This window comes from Rousettus aegyptiacus, unplaced genomic scaffold (assembly GCF_014176215.1).
Source record: "Rousettus aegyptiacus isolate mRouAeg1 unplaced genomic scaffold, mRouAeg1.p scaffold_m13_p_3, whole genome shotgun sequence".
Lineage (NCBI taxonomy): Eukaryota > Metazoa > Chordata > Mammalia > Chiroptera > Pteropodidae > Rousettus > Rousettus aegyptiacus.
In genome coordinates this window covers 22,188,015-22,210,849 of record NW_023416306.1, presented here as the reverse complement: position 1 = coordinate 22,210,849, position 22,835 = coordinate 22,188,015, and positions in this window count along the sequence as shown.

Below are 22,835 nucleotides of genomic sequence, written 5' to 3'. Positions count from 1 at the left end.
AATGGGGTCAAAAAAGAAGAGAAGAAAAGGGCAATTGATTCGTATGTTTCAGTCATTTCCTTGGGAGCATGCTGAGCTTTTACTCTGGGGTGACTGCGAAAGAGACCCCACCTGTGATTAGATCTGTCAGGCAGTGGCTGTGTTACACTAGGTACCTGGGGAAATAAAACCACGGGCAATTGCCAATGTCTGCGTGCCTGGAGAGCTGTCTGCGTGCAGTACAATAATGTGCGAGTTTGTGTGCATGTGTACAGGAGCCAGTTGGCTAGGACTTGGCAGGGGGATTCTAGATTTGAATCAGGGGTGGACAGATGATCTCTAAGGCCTTTCCTCGAATCTCAGATTATAAGACCGTATATCCGCACAGAGGCACACGATGAAATGATGCCTAAGGGTATGTAGTGTCGACATGTCTTTCTCTGTATTACCTCTCATCGTGACTATATCCATTCCAAGTACCGTGCAGCTACCAGAGTGGCATTTCTAAAACATATATCTGACCATGTCACCTTCACTTTCTTGCTTAAAACCCTCACTGCCTCCCAGTTATCCAAAGTATAAAGCCCAAGACTTGCCATGACCTGGCTTCAAGTTACTTCTCCAGCTCCAGCTCTCAGCATTCCTCACCTCGCCCCTCATGATTCAGCAACGGTGGATTGTTTGCAGCTCCTGTGCACATTTTCCTGCTCATATTGCTTTTCTCCACCCTTCTCTCTTCTCTCTCTCCCTCCCTCCCCCACCCCACCACACACACACACACACACACACGCACACACACACACACACACAAACACACACGTCTAGAATGTCCTTCTCAATCTTTCTTCCCAGTTAGCATTCCTTTGTTGTCATTTTTAAGACTCAGCTCAGTTCTCATTTCCTTCAGAAACCCTCCCTGGTTGCACTCGTCTCAGAGTGGTACTCATATCTTGCCCTTAAAATACTGAATTTTAAACTACCTACTTATAAGATTCCTTCTCTAAACCATAAATTTGTCAAGGTCAGGTACTTGGTTTTATATATTTGAGTCTCATGCCTAGTGCAATATCTGATACGGTGTTAATTACACAAATATTGGGTGAAAGAGATGGATGGTAAATGGCAATACATCTAAGCAGTAGACAAAGTCCAGGATTCTATCTTCAGTCTTGTTGTGACAGCGAGCTTTATGTGTCCTCTTGACTGGGCCCAGGGATGCCCAGGTAGCTGGTTAAACATTATTTCTGAGTGTGTCTGTGAGAGTGTTTCTGGAAGTGATGAGCGTTTGAGTTGGTGGTGTGAATAAAGGAGGTGGCCCTCTCCTGTGTGGATGAGCATCATTCAATACCTTGAGGGACTGAATAGAAGAAATAGGTGGAGGAAGGTTGAACTCACTACCTGTCTGCTTGAGCTGAGTCCGAGATCCCCTCTTGCTGCAGGGCTGCTGCTTCTCCTGCCTTCAGACTCAGACCAGAAGCTACACTCTTGGCTCCGCCTCTCAGGCCTTCCAACTACCCCACTGGCTCCCCTGGGTCTTCCGCTTGCAAATGGCAGATAAGGAGATTCACTGCCTCATAATCACAAGGATCCAAAACCTTATAATAAACCCTCTTAAATAAATAGAATAAAAATTCCTATTGGTTTGTTTCTCTGAAGATCACTGACTAATATATTTGGCAAGGTATTATTTTCTTTAATTTTACAGAAGAAGCTACAGTGGCACAGAAAGGCAAATGTCACACAGCTAACACTAACCTTTACAACTGCAATCAGAGTCCCTTATTCCTAACATAGGACTCATTCTTCTGTCCTTTGGCACCTCTCAGCACCTAAGTATCTATTGCTTCTTGAATCCCGAATTGCCTAGACTTAGAATTCCACAGCTCAAAAGAACCTAAAAGAAGATTCACCCTATCTCATCCTCATAGTTTTCTCTTTTTAGTAGAGAAGTAAGAACTAGAAGTGGTCAAGTAGCTTGACGTCTCATTTATTCTTCAGAGGCCTGCTCAGACATAACGACTATAGGCATCATGAGTAAATGCAGAATTACAACAGTGGACGATGCTACACAGAAGTAGGCGGTAGAATAAGACCTTATGATATAATAAAGAAAACTAACCAAATCACCAGTCTGATGATTAGATAATTAATCACTAAATATTCATTGAATACTATATACCAGAGACTCTCCTAAGTGCTGAGAGTCTATCTCAGAATGCTATCTCAGAAAGTGATATAATAGACATTAACTGGCAAACAGAGGGGAGAAGTCCAAGTAGAAAGAGCATAGACAGGAACCCTGAGGAATGCGAGGTCATAGAATGTTCGAGAAACTGAAAGATTTCTATGATTAGAACATGAAGATAAGAGTCTCCCAAAGAAATCAGAGCTGGTTAGTCATGTTTCATATCATGCTGCTCCTTGAAGATCATGTCGAACTTGGACTATATCTTCAGTGCAACAGAAGTGGCATTGTTAGAGGGTGCGTGTGTGCGCGCGCGTGTGTGTGTGTGTGTCTGTGTGTGTGTATTAAATATCCAGTAACTGGGTAGAAAATTTGGGGAAGGAAATAGTAATTCTGCAGAGATACGTTAGAAGATATCCCAGTAGTTCAGGTGAGAGATAATGGTGAGCTAGACTGGGGTGGAGCAAGGAGAGGTGGAGAGATGCTTTAGAGTTAGTGGAGAAGATAGGGATGCTAGGATTGACACCTAAGTTTCTTGAGTTTCTTGGGTAGTTTGTTGTGCCATTTGATATGAGTGATAACACTGGATCAGGAACCTATTCGGGATAGACAGAGTCCGGAGTCCAATGACTAAGTTTTGGATATGTCGTGGTTGAGATGCTCATGAGGCATCTGAGTGGAGGTATTAGATAATCACTTGAGTTATATGGATCTTTCATTCACAAGACACTAGGGCTACAAATATAAGTCTAGGAATCTTGAAATATGTAGAAAATATAAGAACCCATGGGTGTGGATGAGCTCACTTAGGGAAAGAAAGGGTTAGAAGAGAAGAGACCTGAAGAACCTCAGCATGAAGAGAAGTCAGCAAAGGAGACTGAGAAGTGGAAGCAAAGGAGTAAAAGAGGAGATCGATGTTACAGAGGCCGAATAAAGAGACAGTTTCAAGGAGTGTTAAATACCGCAGATGTAAAGGTGTAAATCTTCACTTCTTTAAAATGGCTTTTTCTCTTCTCTTTCTCCTTGATTCAAACTGGCCTGGGGCTCACTTGCTTCTTTTCTTTTCTTATTCTTCTGCATACTGAGGGACCACTCCCTTAATCGTCAAGGCCTTAGGTCAGCATCAAACAGTTTTAGGAACAAAGCCTCAGGTCTGTTTACCCCAGAAACATAGTTTCCCCATAAACTAAAAATAACATCTTGCAGCTCCATGCACATGAAGGCAGAATAACCCTACCTGCATCCCCTTGAAAATAGACAGAAAGATGCCATGACTGGCATCACGAGCTGATGCAATGATCACCTGCCTTCCACCCTAACTCCAATCAATCAGTGGAGCCCACGACCCTAAGCTACTATGAGTTTTTCCCTCTGTAACCTGTCCCCAGGCCATTGAAGGGCTGGATCTTTGAGTGCTGGCTCACCTATGTCTTTGGACTTGGCACCATTTCCTTAAGTAAACCTCTACTTTCTTTGCTGCAAATTGTCCCTGTCTCTTTAGGGTTTAATGAGAGCAGGCAAAATGAACTCCTTGATTTGGTAACATTCAAATTTCAAGTAATGTGCTGGGTGACATTGTCCCTTGGATATGTAACAAGGTAGTTATTGAACATCTTATCAAAGGCAGTTCTAGAGAAGCAAGCCCAATAGAATGGCTTGAAATGTGGATGAGAAGTGATGTCGAGATACCATACGTTATAATTTTTTTTGAAGAGCTGGCTGTGAAAGAAAGTAGTTGCTATCACAAACGGGCTTAAATTGATTCTCTTATGTTTATCCACGTTGCTGGACTGTAAACTTCTTAAGATCAGGCAATACATCTTTCTTGTTTATTTCAGTATGCTTAAGACCTAACACTTCTCATTTCATAGTAATGCTTCGTAATATTTGATAAGTAATAGAATAAAAATGAATAAATAAAGATTCAAAGATATCTTGGACAACTATTTTCAGGAAAATGATAAGGCTGCATTTAGAACATATTTATGAGGTTGGAAGTTAATTTATTAGAGGCAACTGTATTATCATGCTGTTATTTTCAGAGATTTGGGGCTGAAAAATCTATAGTCTTGATCTGCCTTTCTTTCTTTCTTTCTTTCTTTTTTTTTTTTTTTGGAAAAGAATTCCACTGTGATTGTTTCCCTTGAACTTTGCCCCTTGTCTTTGTCTTCAGTTCTGTTGCCTTAATTCCAACCCTTATTATTCCTCATCTATTCTAATGCAATTTTGAGTGCTCCAGGCACTACAATCCCTTTGTTGCTATTTGTAACTCAGAATCGAAATAACACCCAACTATAAAACCCTAAATTTATGCGTGTGCTGATTTAAAAAAAAAAAAAAAAAAAAAAAAAAAAAACCTTTTCTCTATATTTCACTGTTTGCAAAATTCTGGGTAAATCATACAGCTGACACAGACTCATTTCCTCCTGCGTTGCTGGCTCCCTAAGCATGAGCTTAACCCACCAACTGAGGAATTCATTATGCCTCCTGGCTGGCCTCTCTCCAGTTCACCCTCTTCCAGAGAAATCTTAAAACACAGATGCGATCTTTTCACATGGAATTTTTCATTGGCTCCCCATGACCTATAGGACGAAGTTTATTCTCCTAGTCTGGTTTATAAGGTTTTTTGTTTTATGACCCCTGGAAATTCCCCAGTCTCATCCATTGCCACAATGCACATGTGCTCCCGCCATTCTGAATTGTTTGTAATCCTCTGAACAGCCCTTGAAATCTCACAGATTCATACATGTGGACGGCCTGATTTCTCTGCTTAGAATACCCTCTCCAACATCAGCTGCCTGATTCCTCCATCTCTCCAGATTCAGCTAAAATACCACTAAAATACCACTGAAGACCTCTTGCAGGCTTTCATATAGTCAGTCTTGTTTAAGTTCCCCCTCTGCACTATTGTAGCATGTTCTGATTTTGCATAATCTATCTAGAGTGTTAGGAAAATTAGATTATGTGCAATTTTTTCTATAATGCTCTAATGAGAAAGTACAAAATAGAAAGGGATTCAGCATAAATTCAAAGGGTAGAAGCATCGGAAGGCTTTCCTAGGGGGTGAGGAATTAGAGATTTGTTTAGACTATGGTCAAGAGCTTAAATGGGACCAAGAAAAGAAAGCATCAGGGAAACAGTTTTTACTCACTTGGAATTAAAACATTTTAACTTCTAGAGCTATATAAAGGTAGAATAATATTCCCAGGAAGGCAATGAGGTCCTCATTCTTGGGGGCATACAAGGAGAGGCTGAAGGACCACTTGATGAAATGTTGCAAAGGCATTTCAGTGATCTAATAAGGCATTTTACTGGATGACCTTTGTAGCTCTTTTCCATTCGGAAATTTCATGAGTCTATAAAATAGAAAGGGGAGAGTGAGGAAAAGAACTCGACTCTGAACAGATGATATGATACACTTTAATTTTCCTGTTGGTGTAACCAAATGTCTAAATTTATGGAAGTGCAATGTTTGTTGGGATTTACCTATCAAATCAAAGTGAACAGGTAGGTGGAAATAAGCTAATGGAAAGAACATACTATGGAGATGTTTTTCTCCAGGGGATTAGTTCTGCCCTGGTCCTCTTTCATCCCTGAGTCTCCTCATTTCTGCCTCCTATCTTGGAGGTGACTTTTCCTGTGAGTCTGGGGCTTCCAAAACATATAAACACAGGGAATTAGAAAAATAGCACTCCCTCCAATTGGCCAGTTTTGAGGGTAGACGAGACAGGCAGAGAAAAACTGCTCTAGCAGGGGAAAACATGAAAGAAATGAAAGGGACTCGCACACTGGCTGGTAGAGCAAAACCTCATGAGTAAATTCTCCACTTCTATGGAGGCAACAGGATTAAGGATGGCTGCAACCCTGGAGGCAGGTGTGAGCACCTCCACTTATTTCTATGGCATCAGGGTTTCCTGGTCTTGTGAGAGAAAAAGAAAAGAACAAGAAGAGACCCAAATGTAGAGAAACAGCCTCTGGTGGAACCACTGTAGACTTAGGTTGTGGCAGAGTCTAAGCCTTGAAGTAGAGACTAAGGCTGCATGAAAGGAGGGCAGCATCAGAGGATGCTGCGGTACCCAGCAGTAATGTCCCTGTCTCAGTATTGAGAAGGAGTCTGGCATAAATGGGGTCATTGAAGGGAGTTTGGGTGATGATACCTTCTAATACCAGAGGGCAGTGGAGGGTAGGGGATGTAAACTGACATTCTGGTAACTTGACTGAGCCAGGAAATATCTATTACTATCTCCTTCCTTGAACTGTAACTTATTAGCAATCCCTTTAGGGTTTGCTTAAGACACATAAAAGGGAAAACTCTACTTGTCATAGTGCCTGGGATACCATGCACTAAATAAATGTTTCTTAAATGACTGAATGAACGAATAAATGAATGAAGAGTGAACACTAATTTTGTATGAGGGACTATGTCAGACACTGGATAAAGTCAGAGATGGAATCTCCAAATGAGGAAGACAGCATTCATGTTCCGAAAAGGACTTACGTCAAGTGGGGATGCCAGATATTATTGTAGTTAACACAATGGAGTAAAGGTTGATGGAGGAGGAAGTGCTGAGTTTAGATTGAGTCTAGAAGTTACTTGTCTCAAATTCCTAGCACAGTGATATTTTGATACCAGAGGTCTTTTTCTTTTTCTTTTTCTTTTTCTGTTTCTTCTTTTTCTTTTCCTTTTTCTTTTTCTTTTTCCTTCTGATTGTCGATGTAATAGTCCAGCTTTGGAATAATTTAAAAATGTTAAAAAGCAGGGCAAATATAAATCATAAACTCACCACTCAGCAGCAGTCTATTATTACTCTTTTGGCATATTGCTTTCCACACCTTTTCTTTGCATTTTTTCCTTCATAATTGAGATCATGTTGCACCCAGAACGTTATGTTATTCTTTCCCCTCCCCCATATACCATGTCATTAAAATATTCTTTTTAAGCAGAATATATGACTTTCTAGTAGTCTATTGTATGTCTCTTCCACAACTCATTTAATAATTCCGTTGGACCCTTGCATTCTTTACATTTTTGGCATTATAAAAATTAGACTCGGTTCCTATAAACATAATTCCTAGTCAAAGGTCAGTAATTATTTTTGATGCACCTTTTCAAACCACCCTGTTTTAGTCCACTGGGGCTGCTGTAACAAATTGCCACAGACTGGGTGGCTTATAAACAACAGAAATTTTTTCTCACAGTTTTAGAAGCTAGGAATTCCAAGATAAAAGGTACCAGCGGATTTGGTGTTTGGTGAGGGCCAACTTTCTGGCTCATAGCTTTTTTCCCTCACATGACAGAAAGGGGCAAGGGAACTCTTTGAGGCTTCTTTTATAAAAGCACTAATGCTATTCATGAGGGCTCCACCCTTGTTCCCTAGTCACTTTCAAAGTCCCCGCCTACAAATACTATCATACTGGGAATTAGGTTTCATATAAATTTGGGGGATAAACAAGCATTCAGTGTAGAGTGGCCCTCCAGGATGATTGAACCATTATTCTCACTGGCGCTTTGTCAGTGCCTGCCTTATCACATGTAGGGACATTTTAAAATTCTGGCATTCTCCTGAGGTCACAGAGTCCTTCCTGGTTCTCTGGCCAGGAGAGGAACCGAATTAAACAGCTATATTTAAATTTATTCCTTACCACTTTCTCAATTACCCAAATAGTAATAAATGATTAATTGGCAGTTATAAGGGTTGATATGATGAATATTACATTATTGATAGGAAGATAAAATTATCATAAAGGTAATTCAGGAATACTTTTTAAAAAATATCAATGGCCATGTAATTTCACACCTAAAAATGCTTCCCAAAGAATTAATCCAAAGAAATAAAGCTATCTTCATCAAGGAGATTAAATTAAAAAAGGTAAGGTTTTGTAAATAGTCAATATATAGAGGAATGTTTACGTAAATTATGGCTTGTCTTAATGAACTTGTGATGCATGGATTTTCAAATACCATGAAATCTTTGTGGAAAAATGAAAAAAATACACTTTTATCTAAATCTAATTATAATTAAATAAGTGTGATGTGAATATGTAAGCAAGATGGGAAATGATCAAAAAATAGGAAAGTTGCTTTTGTTGATGACTATAGAGGTAGGCACTGCATTTTTATTATTATTTTTTAATTACAGGTAACATTTATGGAACACACCATATTTCAGATATTATCCCTGCTATATGCAAAGCACTTTACATGTACTATTTAGAATACTCCTCTTGACATGTCTATTAGATTGTTACTATCACCATATCTATTTAAAAGTAGATGCAACTGAGGCTCAGCAAGGTAAATAACTTTTCTAAGGTCACCTGGCTAGTACAAAGCACAACATGAATTCGAATTTAATCCCATCTAACATAACTGCTGATGGTCTTAACCATCACACTGTGTTGCTTGAATTCCCTTCTAAAGCTGATAATTATTATTTATTTTTAGTGTGATAAGAACATTTACCATGAGATGTATCCTCTTATCAAATTTTCAAAGTACAATGCAGTGTTGTTAATGTAATTTTTCTTAAGTTTGTTTATATTTTTTTGTTTTCTCTTTATATTCAGCTCTCTGAGGCAGCTATGTCCCTTTCCATCCCAAGGCAAAATAGTATATAAATGGGCCCCTAACTAAAGGCATAGAGTAGATGTTTTCAGGGTGAGATCAAGGTCAGAAGTAACATGAGATCTTTGCATATGACCTCAACCTGGGAGAGCCAAGGAAATCATACAGCAGTTTGTTTTCCAAGTTTCAGAAAAAAACCTACCACTCTAGTAAGTTGAAGGAGGATTCCTACAGGCCTGGAGGAACTTCACAAAGATTGGAAAAAATGTGTTTGGCAAGAGAATTTCTGGCCCAAGCAGTTGATTTTTAAAAAGAGGGAAGAAAATCCCAGATAAAATTGCAAAAGCAGATGTCACAGAGGACAATAGGTCTGAGAAAAAGAAGCGATGTGGTGTGAAGTATCACAGGAACTCTCAGATAAAAATATGTTCAGAAATAAGTCTACAGCCACCTTGTGTACATGCCAACACATTCAGGGCAAAGATCAATAAAGAGAAGTAAGAAAGCATAAAATTGTCAAATAAAATTTCATAGGTATCAGTGCAACCTGACAGAATAGGGATCAAGGATGAAAAAATGACAATTGAAAGTTAAGCATATTTAAAAGAAATAGAAATATAGAAAAAAAATATGAGGAAATGAAGCAGTAGAATGTATCTGGAAAGTATTAAGTTGTAAGATAATTTTGAAATCGAAGTGAAATGGGATGAAATAAAAGAGAAAAGGACAGAGGAACTAATGTGACATCGCTATGGAACTTACAGCACCGGCCACCTGGTCAGAGGGAGGAAACTGATGGTACCCTCTTGCACAGGGTGCAAAGCTGGCCTCGGACTTGGGAGTGTGAGGGACTCCAAGGTTTCTCATGTTTTCGGAGAATCTCCATTTTAAAAAAAAGCAGAGTATTATACTAATTAGTAACTTTTTTTTTGACAATATCACCTCCCAAAAGGTCAAAAGAGTAACAAAGAAAATAGTCACATTAGACTTAATTTGGTGCAAGAAGGAAAACACTAACGTGAAAGTTGATTTGATAAAAAATTGGGAAAATGGACACTGTATATAGTTATATCACCTAAGCTTAAAATGACTTGTTAAAAAAGTAAAACTTGTCATCAGAGAAATGGAAGGGTCAAAACTGAAATTAAGTCCTACAGATTAAAATGGAAACTGGCTACCAGTCTTGTCCCAACCTGTCCCAAAGTTCTACTAAAATCCTTATGAAACTATAGTCGATGAAAACTTATAATAAACAAAACAAAAATGGCAAGAAAATATATTTCTAGAACCTGGTAGAAACTTTACTCATAAAAGAGACTTTGGATCTGGATTAGAAGGGGAAATATGGGCTGTCCAAGTGTGACCTCACAGAAAGGCACACCAAAAGTAGGCGATACAGTGTATTTACTGCACAGCTGCCTCTTGGCCCAGAGATGTGGAAATCATGTAGAAGTTAAAAGCTTGTGCTCAGGGACAAAAGGACATGACATTGAACCCCGTACTATTATCTTATTATTTGATCAAGTCATTACCTTTCCTAAGCCTTGTTTTCATCATCTACAAACCGAGGTTCATATAATACTTTCCTTAAAGAGTAGCCATGAAGATTAAATTAGAAGAACTAATTCATGCAAAACACTAAGCACAGAGCCCGGAACATAGTAAACATTCAGTAAATAGTTATTATTTATACTCCATCCTTTTGGAAACTTGATCTCTCAGAGAACAGGAAGTTTCCCATGGTGGTGAAAAGGAAGTAGAAGGAGGAAGGGCAATTATAGATAATATCCTAGGATATGGAGTCCTTTCTAGCATTGTAAAGAGGGGAGGAAAGAGGAAAAATGGCTTCCGGAGTATTGCAGCATTTTCAGAGAACTGGAGGGAAGAATAGGAAAAGAACTCCACTCCATAGATCTACACTGATAAAAATCTGCTACACAGAAAGAATTGGGATAGGTCTGATACTTTTCAGCCTAATCAACATTGTTAGATAGAACATAGGGAAACCAATTAAATTAGAGTATTAGGTGAATTTTAACTATTTTATTGTAAGTATATCCCATACAATATTTGGTACATATGTATACTAAAAAAATTCATTGTTTAACTGAAATTCAAATTTAACTGACAGCTTGTATTTTTTGTTGCAAAATTTGGCAACCCTAATATACCTTCAGGCTGTAGTTGTTAGGAGAAAGTTTGACTTGCAAAGAAATGGAGAGTGAATGAAGCCACAGGAAATGTACTGAGTTCAGCTTTCAGGTCACACGCAGGCTGAAAGTGAAGGGATGGAGAGAGATAGTCAATGCAAATGGAAACCAAAAGAAAGCAGAGGTAGCTATAGTTACCTCAGACAAAATAGACTTTAAGGCAAAAACCTTAATAAGAGACAAAGAACGTCATTATATAATAAATAAGTCAATTCATCAAGAGGATTTAATAATTATACATATTTATGCACCCAAATTTAGGAGAACCTAAATATGTAAAGCAAATATTAACAGATCTGAAGGGAGAATAGACAGTGATTTAATAACAGTGGAGGACTTCAATACCCAACTTTCATTCATGGGCAGATCATCCAGACAGAAAATCAACAGGGAAACATTGGGCTTAAACTACACCTCAGATCAGATGGACCTAACAGAAAATTCCATCGACAAGGCAAAATACATATTTTTCTGAGGCACACATGGAACATTCTCCAGGATACATCATAGGTTAGGCCTCAAAACAAATCTTAACAAATTTAAAATGCTTGAAATCATATTAAACATCTTTTCCAACCACAGTGCTATGAAATTAGAGATCAATTACAAGAGGAAATTGGAAAATTTACAAAATATAGAGATTAAACAACATGTTCCTGCACAACCATTGAATGAAAGAAGAAATCAAAATAGAAACCAAAAAATATCTCGAGACAAATAATGGAACACAGCATGTCAAAACTTATTAGATGCAGCAAAAACAGTTCTAAGAGGCAAGTTAATAATGATAAAACACCTACAATAAGAAAAAAAGATTTCCATAACAATCTAACTTTACACCTCAAGGAACTGGAGAAAGAAGAACAAATGAAGCCTAAAATTAGTAGAAGAAAGGAAATAAAGATCAGAGTAGAAATAAAAGAAATAGAGACTAGAAAGACAATAGAAAAGATCAACAAAACTAAGAGTTGGTCTCTTGAAAAAATAAACTAAACTGACAAACCTTTAGACCGACTAAGAAAAAAAAGAAAGAAGACTCAAATAAATAAAAGCAGAAATGAAAGTGACAACATTAAAACTAAAAACACAGAAATGTTAAGGATTATAAGAAACTACTATGAACAGTTAAGTATTGACAACAAATTAGATAACCTAGATAAACAAATAAATTCCCATAATCGTATAACTTACCAAGACTCAATTTTGAAGATATAGAAAATTTGAATAGACCAATAAGATTGAATCAAATACGAATCAAAAACCCCAAACAAAAAAATGTCCAGGAATAGATAGCTTCACTGGTGAATTCTATCAAATAATAAAATAATTAATACCAATCCTTCTCAAACTCTTCCAAAAAGCAGAAGAGGAAAGAACACTTCAAACTCATCTCATGAGGCCAGCCTTATCCTGATACCAAAGGCAAACAAGAATTATGTAAGTAATGTCCTTGAACAAAGATGCAAAAATCATCAACAAAATGTTAACAAACCAAATTTAACAGTACATTAAAAGGATCATATACCATGATCAAGTGGAATTATTTTTGAGATGCAAGAATGGCTCAATATATGCAAATTAATCATTGCAAAATATCACATTAACCACACAATGGACAAAAATTATATGATCATCCCAACAGATGCAGAAAAAGCACTTGACAAAATTCAACCTCCTTTCATGATGAAAACCCTCAACAAATTAGGAGTAGATGAAATGTACTTTAACATAATAAATGCCATATATCACAATTGATAGCTACCATCACATTCAACAGTAAAATTTTGTGAACCTTTTCTCTAAGATCAGGAACAAGAGAATGATGTCCACTCTTACCACTTTTATTCAACATAGTACTAGAAGTCCTACCCAGAGCAATTTGGCAAAAATAAGAAACAAAAGGCATCTAAATCAGAAAGGAAGAAGTAAAATTGTCTCTGTTTGCAGATGACATATTATCTATCGAAAATCCTAAAGACTGCAGCAAAACAAAACAAAAACAAAACAAACACAAAAAAACTGTTAGAATTAATAAACAAATTCAGTAAAGTTTCAGGATATAAAATCAACATGAAAAATCAGTTACATTTCTATATACTAACAGAGAAATTAAGAAAACAATCCCAGTTTCAAATGCATCAAAAGGAATATAATAGTTAGGAATAAATTTAACGAAGCAGGTAAAAGATTCGTACACTGAAAACTGTAAAAAATTAATGAAAGTAATTAAGGAAGATACAAATAAATTAAAAGATATTCCATGTTCATGGAGGAAAAATTAATATTGTTAAAATGTTTATCCTACCCAAAACAATCTATAGGTACAACCCTTATGAAATTTCCAATCACATTTTTTCACAGAAATGAAACAGCATTTAAAATACCATAAAACTTATTGCAACAACAAAAGACCCTGAATAGCCAAAGCAATCTTTAGAAAGAACAAAGTTGGAAGTATCATATTTTTCAATTTCAAAATAAACTACAAAATTATAGGAATCAAAACAGTATATTATAGACATAAACACAGACACATAGATCAATATAACTAAATAGATACCCTGGAAATAAACCTATGCACATATGGTCAACTGATTTTTGACAAAGGAGCTAAGAATATACTATTGGTAAAGGATAGCCTCTTCAATAAATAGCTGAGAAAATTGGATATCCACATTTGAAAAAAAAAAAACTGGACCTCTTATTTTATACCATACACAAATCATTTCAAAATGGATTAAAAACTTGAACATAAGATGTGAAGCCATAAAACTCCTAGAAAAAAGAAGAAAGAAAGAAAGAAAAAAAAGCTCCTTGACATTGGTCTTAAAAATGAGTTTTTGGATTCGACACCAAAAATACAGGCAACAAAAATGGAAGTAAACAAATGGGACTACATCAAATTAAAAAGCTCTGCACAGCTAAGGAAATCATCAACATAATGAAAAGGCAATCTATGGAATGGGAGAAAATATTTGCAAACCATATCCGATAATGGGTTAATACCCCAAATACATCAGGAACTGATGATTCAACTCAATACTAAAAAAAATAAAATAACCCAATTGAAAAATAGGCAAAGGACCTAAATAGACTTTTTAGCTCCCGAAGAAGAGATAGAGTTGGCCAATAGGTACATGAAAACACTCTTCACATCACTAATCATCAGAGAAATGCAAATCAAAACCGTAATGAGATAGCACCTCACAACTGTTAGGGTGGTTATTATCAAAAAGACAGGAAATAAGAAATGCTGATGAGAATGTGGAGAAAAGGGGACCCCCTTTTGTATTGTTGGTGGGAATGTAAATTGGTACAGCCAGTATGGAAAACAATATGGAGTTTCCTCGAGAAATTTTAAAAAACGAACTATCATATGATCCGACAACTCCACTTCTAAGAATATATCCTAAGGAAACGAAACCATTATCCTGAGGAGGTATTTGTACTCCCATATTCAATGCAGCAGTGTTCACGATAGCCAAGGAGGGCATTATGCTAAATGAATAAAGTAAGCCAGACAGAGAAAGGAAAAATTACACAGAATCACTTACATGTAAAATCTAAAAAAATAAAAGCGACCATCAGGGTTTAGGGATGTGGAGAAAATAGGGAAAGGTTGATAAAATTATACAAACTTTCAGTTATAAGATTAATAGGTCTGAGGATCTATTGCATAACATGGTGACCGTAGTTAATAATGCTGTATTGTATAATTAAAATTTGCTAAGAAAATGGACCTTAAGCATTCTCACACACACACAAAATATGTGAGGTGATCGATGCTATAATTAACTGAATATAGGGATTCTTTCACAACCTATACATACATCAAATCATGTTGAATACTTTAAATATATTATAATATTATTTATCCATTATATCTCAATAAAGCTAAAAACAACAACAACCCCTAATACACAGGAACATAATAGATAGCAATAATGATAGGGGAAAAAAACAAACATTTCCTACCTGTGCTAGAACACTGGAAATTTAAAATCTTTTATATATTATAAATCATGTATATATAATAAATATTTATATATTATATTTTTTTATATTGTCATTTAATTCTTACAAACACCTTGTGAATTTGTATAACTATATTAAGATAAACCTTTGATATTATCAGTTATGGTAGCAGAATTAGTCAAATATTGATATTATTATAATAGCTTTCAGTGTAGCAATTTAAAATATCACAAAAAGTCAATAAACTTTAAAAAGATGATGGAGAAAACTTTCTGAAGCTAAAAAACCAGAGGGGCAAAAAAAAATAGTGGCTTAGGAGATGCTTGCCAGGCATTCAGGATAGGCTAAGTGTCCTTCTAGATACTTTACCTGTGTTAACTTTTTTTAACTTGAAAATAACTGAAAATTATTGTCTCACAATTCTGGAGGTTAGAAGTTCAAAACTAAGGTGCCATCAGGGCCATCTTGTCTCTGAAGATTTTAGAAGAGGATCCTTCTTTGTTTCTTCCTAGCTTCTGATGATTGCCAGCAATCCTTGGTGTCCCCTGGCTTGTAGATTTGTCACTTCAATCTCAGCCTCTGCATTCAAATGGCCTTTTCTCCTGGTTTCCCATGTATCTGAGTCTCTTCTCTTCTTATAAGGACACCATTTGGGTTTAGAACCTGCTCTACCCTCACAGCTATCCTATGAGATAGGTACTGTGTTAGTCCCACTTTACAAATGGGGAAACTAAAACAGAGAGCTTTTAATCTTAGGCTTCTTTTTAAAATTTTATTCAAGATTATAGTCCTAGTGAAGGACAAAGCTGTGACTTGAACCCAGCCAGCCTGGCTTCACAGTGAATGCTCTTAATTCCAAGGCTACATGATATCTATAAAAAACACCCCCACCCCTTAAAATTTACATAAGCAAATTTTAAGACTTCCCTTGATTATATCAAGGCAAGATCAATGAAAAGATAGCCACATCCAGTAATTTGCCTGGAAATATTGGAATAAACAAATATTTAAGTGGACAAAAAAACATTTTTATAAGCATATAAGCTGCAAACAAAACAGAACAAAAGAAGCGATTTACAGAGGAACAATAATCAAGCTAACCTGAGACTTCTCTGTAATGCTAAGTGCCAAAAGACAATGAAATAATCTTACCGAGTTTTAAGGAAAGCTGATTAGAAGCCGCAAGTTTTATACCAGCCAGGTTGTTGCTCATAGGTGAAGTCAAAAGTGCTAAGAATTCTGTAATAGGAGCAAGTTCAGAAAATATATTATTATACACCTTTCTGAAAGAATTAGTTGAAGACATACGTATTATAAGTGACTAGAAGATTAACAAAAGTTAAAAGTTTGAGCCTGAGGGCTTTATGGCAAAAGGGTGATAGTGATAAGTAGGAACTCAGCTAAACAGGTCATGGAGTCTGACCTAGAATGATTGTTGAAAATATTGTTTCAAAATTGAATACAAATGTCAATTAAAATTCTTGACATGGAAGATATATGATACACAAAAGAATAATTTAATAAACACAGTCTGGTGTGCCAAATCCAAAATTATATTTTGAGACCGAGAAGTGTTAAGTGGGAAGAAAACTCTCACTTGATTCCTCATCTGAACTTCTTGGTTGTGGAGGCATCAGAATGTCTAGTTTCATTTCTAACTGAGATTTAAAGAGACAGGAGTTGACAAATGCTGATCAAGCTCCTGTAAACCTCATCTCGCACCAGCATCTCACTAGCTCTCTAGGCTCCAGCTACAGAGTATTTTTTTAAATGTTGCAGTTTGTTCATTTTTAGGATTCTCAAAGGATTCTTTTTAACCCAGATCCCTTTCTACTATTCCCTCTGGATGGAATGCCTTCACCTTGAACGCCACCCTTCCTTTAACGAGTTAACTTGTACTTATTTTTCATGTGTCAGGTCATGTTTAATTTCCTGAGGAGTTTTCTAAGACCTTCATGACTAAGTCAGCTCTCTTTGTCATATGCTCTCATAGAACTTCATTTCTTTCTTTTGGAGAATTTCAGTATATAATCATGATTTATAATGCACTTAATTGCAACTATTAGTTGATACAATTATTTATTTATATCCATTTCCCCCACCGATCTGCTGCCTTACCCCAGCAGGGACTGGAGCTATTTTTTTCCTCTGTACTTTATACCTAAAGCCTGGTGAAGTGCCTGCCACATAGCAGGCAATTCAGGCTTTCGAGTAAATTAATAGAAAATACAACATAGTCTAAACAATAGAAGACATAAAATAAACCTCAAAAAAAGCATAAAAAAGAAACTACAATGCAGATGATTGAAGAACAAGTATGTATTTTCCGTCTTGACATGCTGCATATATGAGTGAAGCTGCCTCGTTTAAACTCAGAGACTCCTAAAGTAAACTTACTTACACGTTGAACCTACGGCTTTGGAAAACGTGCTGCTGCATTCAAGAGACAATTTACAAAGTATGAAAATAAGAATAAAATAATTGGATGATGAAGGTAGAGCAAGAAAATGTAAAGAAAACAAAATCAGAGTCAGTGATAATTTCAGACGATCTAGAATTTAAATTTTTGTAGAGAATCTTATGTGAGAAGACAAATGGACCCATTTGGTTGTTTTGGATATTTCAAGCCATCTCTCTTAGTCATAGATCTATTATAGAGGGAAAAATGATAATGATAGTTTAAATAACATAATTATTAAGGTTAATTATATGTATGTACATATGTATAATTAGTTATACACTTTGTAAATACATCGAGGTTGTGCCTACCAAGAGAAAATATGCTTGCTTTCAATGCCTAATGGAACAATTAGAAAGTATGATTATTAACTAGGCTATAGACATATGCATAAAAATGAATATTTCAATAGCCAGAGAATATTTCAATATTTCAAAGACCACCACATTTTCTGTCCAAAATGCCAAATAACTAGAAATGTTTTACAAGTATGAATTTTAAATATTCCTCATGATCGATTAGTTTAACATTGCTCAAAATTACTATTAGGACAAAAATAAACACAATAAACTATAAATATATTTTTAAAGTGTTTAAAAAGAGAATATCTAAACAAAAAATTTAAGAAGTGTAGCCAAAGCTGTTCTCAAAAAAAATGTAAAGTATAAATGATCTTTTTCATAAATATTAAACAAGGAATTAACAATACTAAGCAGAACTGAAGGAAATAAATAATAAAAGCAGAAAACAATTTTATAAAATATTTTAAATTACATGTGAATCAAAGCCCTATTTTTCTGAAAAATACTAAAATGAAGAACTCTGGGAATATTTTATTAGCAAGTACAGAAAAAGTGAATAATTAATGTTAAAAATAACCAACGAAAATCCCCATGGTAGAGATTTTGGTTTAAAAAGGAGACTATATAAATACATTCTACTCTCATAAAATTTGAGATTATCAGTGAAAAGGAGAATTTGGAGGAAAATATCGGACTAGTTAAAGAAGAAAAAGGGTGAATTATACAATAACCATGATAGAGATTGAAAATTTTACTGAAGAACAAGATTGTCTTCACAACTATAAAAAATTTGATAAATTCTCTGATTCTTCAAATGTAATACTCATTGGATGTAATTTTTTAGAACAAAGAATACATTTAAGAATAAAGGGAATAATTAGACTTCTCCAGGTATAGTTGGTTTAAAATTTGGAATACAAGTTTAAGAGTTGACTCTTTTAAATGAAAAAGTGAGACAAAGAAAACCTGGATTCCAACCATCCTCTCCTGACAAGTTATAAATGAAGATGAACATCAGGAATGATTGTAATGAGAAAAAAGAGAAGAGTTGAAAAGCAGGAAGTAGAAGGGGCATTAACTGTTTAAGTTCTTCTCAGAGAACCTGGGAAGCTGGACATAGGAAAAAGGAAATAACATTTCGGTGTATACTCTGTGACAGGAATTAAGCCACAAGATTTATATAGATTGTCTTGAAATTCTTTCAAAACCACTACAAAGTAGATCCTTTCATCTCCATGTGCACAGACAAGAAATTAGACTCAGAGACTTTAGGTTACTTGCTTGAAGATCACAAAGGTAGTAAATAGTGGAGCTGATTTTTGAAGACAGGCCTGCCTACCCCCAAAGCTTTTCAAAAGGTCACCAAGACATCAAAGTTGGGCAAAGGACAGATTGAGAAGAGAGGTCACTAGTGCAGAAACACTAGTTTGTGAGGGGAAAGACAAAATGACATCTCTGGTGAGACATATTCATGGGAACATCATTCTTTGCATGTGGGCATCTTTTGAAGTTTCACACTCTCTTTTCCAAGGCTACGTCTGCTTCCTGTTAAGGCTGTCAAGTTGTTTTGTTTAAATAGCTAATGCCTGGTACCCAACTGTCTCTCTGTGATAGTACTATTTCAGTGCCAGCAACGGGAGATAAAGGTTTAAATTCTGGGTCTCTACAAAAGCTGTGAAAAAGTCTACTTCCTCCAGGACCCCATGCCAAGAATCAGTCCCCACAGTGCAGTCACTTTGAGTCTCAGTGAAATGAAAAAGCTCTTTAAGTGGTACCTAAGCTCGAGAAAGCAAAAGATCCCATATCCTAAGCCTCTGACTTCAGACTCCACAAGGAAGGACTATAGGTGAGATGAATTGACAAGTGAATGTCCCTTTGGAGTGCAAGCTTTATGAGATAAACTACATTCTTTTTTTCTGTCTCACCACTTATGATAACATATGTCAAAATGGAAACCTCCATCAGATTAGATCCCCAAGTGACTATGATGAATAGGACTCCCAGGCTGACATCCAATGACCATGTAGTAAGGGTAAAATTAAACTTTCGTTGTTAAAAACTTGTAGCATGTTGTCCTAAAGGTGACAACATCAATATAGTTCATCACCTGTGCTCTTCCTACATTGTAACATTGACAGTCTCCCATTGAGAAGTGGAGTCTATGTTCCCTTTGAATGTGGGTCAGCCTGTGACTATGGCCTAAGGCACACTATATGACTTCTGAGTCTGAGAAAAATCGCAATACAGCTTTTGTTAGTTTTTTCCTGAGATGCTCACCCATGGAATTCAGACACCATGCTGTAAGGAAACCGAGCAGACACGTGGAAAGGCCCTGTGTAGCTATTCCAGCCACATTTCCAACTGAGTTCTCAACAACCATGAACAATGAACCAACCACCAGACATGTGAGCCTTCATATGATCCTGTCCCCAGTCTTCCATCCACCCCAGCTAATGAAGACTGGAGTGTAGGTAACCGAATTCTGCCTAAAGTACAGATCTGTGAGCAAAATAAATGTAGTTGTTATAAGCTACTAAGTTTTGGGGTATTTTCATCACATAGCAGTTGACAACTAGAACGACTCCCCTAAAATTTTGGAGTTGTCATTGCCGAATAAGTTACACGTATGATGAATGCAGTGAGTGCCTTATTGTTTTCTCCATTTTGCAAGTGTGGTGAGGTAAAACAATTTGCTCAAAGCATATAGCCTAGGACAGATTGGCAGCACAGAGGAGATAGGGAAAGGGAAGTAATGCCGAACACTTATCATACGGAAAACTGTACTATACTCTTTTTAATGGTATCATATTCATTCTCAAAACAAACAACTATGGAGAGAGTGTGATATTTTTCTCCATTTTACAATTCTTGAGGATCGAGATTGCATTTTTTCATATTCTTTTTTATCTCCAGTGTTAAGTACATTTTTTTTTTTTAATGCATCAAGATCCTCAACTAATGTTTGATGTATTGAATTAAGTTGAACTGAGTAGACCGAAGGTCAAGAGGAGCTTGGGGGAAGCCAAGGGCAGCACAGCTGCTGAGTGGTCGATTTCACAATTAAACTCAGGTCTGACTGTGCCTTTTCTTTTTATCATTGTGGGGTAGTGAGGGGACAGACCTCTTCTCCCGTGGGTATTGGTAAGGTCCTGGCAGTGTGGCCTATGGGTGAGGAAGATCCTTTTAAAAGTCAGGACAGCATGGATAATGAATCACCCTTAGGGAGAAGAAACAGATCTGATACTCTGATTAGCAATAGATTCTTGAGGAACACAATTCAACCCATAACAATAATTATGCGGGGTAATTTTTGCTATAATTATTGATCTTTGGGATATCTCCTTTTGTAGAATACCCGTTCCAAACACTGCATCATTTAAAAAAATTAGATCATCTCTCTTTTTTTCTTCCTGGTTTGTGGGAATTCTTTATATTTCTGGATACAAATCCATGCTTATCTTGAAATGGTATTGAATTTTATCAAATGCTTTTTCTGCATCTCTTGAGTTGATTAATTTTTCCTTATTTATGCAACTGAAGGGGTAAACTATCTTGAATTTTTAATATTAAACTGATTTTGAATTCCTGGAATGAGCTCAGTTTGGTCACAGCTTTTCAATACATTATCTTTTCATTATATCACTGGATTTTATTTGCAATTAGTTAAGATTTTTGCAGTTATGCTCATGAGAGAAATTGGCTAATAATTTTATTTTGTTATGATGTCCTCATCAGATTTTGATATCAAGAATATACTGACTTAATAAACAAATTTGCATTCTTCTGTTCACTAGAAGACTTTGTAATTTTGTATTATTTTTTCCTCCATGGATTAGAAAAATCTACATGTAAAGCCACGTAGGCCTAGATTTTTTCCTTCTTTGTTTTTCTATTGTATTCATTTACTAAGAGGTTTGTTAGTTATCACTTTTTACCTTTTTACCTTATGTCATTACATGTATATAAATTTGGGATTATTATTTTTTCTCTTTGAATAAATTTATAGTGAAATATCTCACTTTATCTCTGATAATACTTCCTGCTTTCAAAATCACTGTATTTGCTATTAGTATAGATATATTAACTTCCTGTGTCTTTATACTTAAGGTTTGTGTCATATGCATATAGTTGATTTTATATTCTCTATTAACTCTACTAAACTTAGGTAATTAATTTTAATATTTAGTACAAATATTTAATATAACTACTGATATATTTGAGTTTAAATATGCTACTTCAATTTGTCCCTTTTAGTTGATGTTCCTTTATTTTTCTTTTCCATGTACTAATTATTAAAAAAATTATTATATATTTTTGCTGTATGCATACATGTACTTTCTTTTGTAAATTTCTACTGGTTACCCTACAGATTCCAATATATATCATTGCCTTACTAATCTCTCCCGTATGTTGAACATTTATCACTTCCTGAAGAACGCAAAGGCTGTGCAGAGCTTTAGCTCCATTTATCCTCTTTTGACTCTTGTGCTATTGTCATGTACTTTACTCATGTTTCTTTTTATTTTTCCTGAATTACCTGCTTTCATCTGGAATAACATTTCTTTTGCCTGAGGAGCACTTTTTAGTATTTCTTACAGTACAGTTTGACTGGTGATGAATTCTTCTAATATATATATTTTTAAAAGTGTTTATTTCACTTTAATTTTTGAATTTTAGGTTAGTAGTTATTATCTTTCAGCCAGTTAAAGATTTTGTTCTATTGCTTTCTGCTTTCCATCACTTCTACTGATAAATCTGCTGTAAGACTTATTGTTGCTCCTTTGAAAGTAATATGCTCCCCACCACACACTCCCAGTTGCTGTTCGTTTTCTATATGTCTCTGATTTCCAGAAGTTTTTCTATAAGATTCCTAGGGTATGTTTTCTTTGTGTTTATCATGCTTCAGGTTCATAGAGCTTTTGAATCCGTGACTCGCTATCATTCTCTCAATTTTGGAAAATTCTCAGCTAGTATCTTTAAATATTAGTTCTGCCCATTTTCTCTTTTCTCTCCTTTTGTGTCCTTGCTTGAAGGACACAAAAGATTTACACGTATATTAAATCTTTTCAACATATCCCATATGTCTCTTATGCTATTCCTATATTTTCCATTTATCTATTTGTTCTTAAATCTATGTATTTGTACATTTTATTCTTCTGTC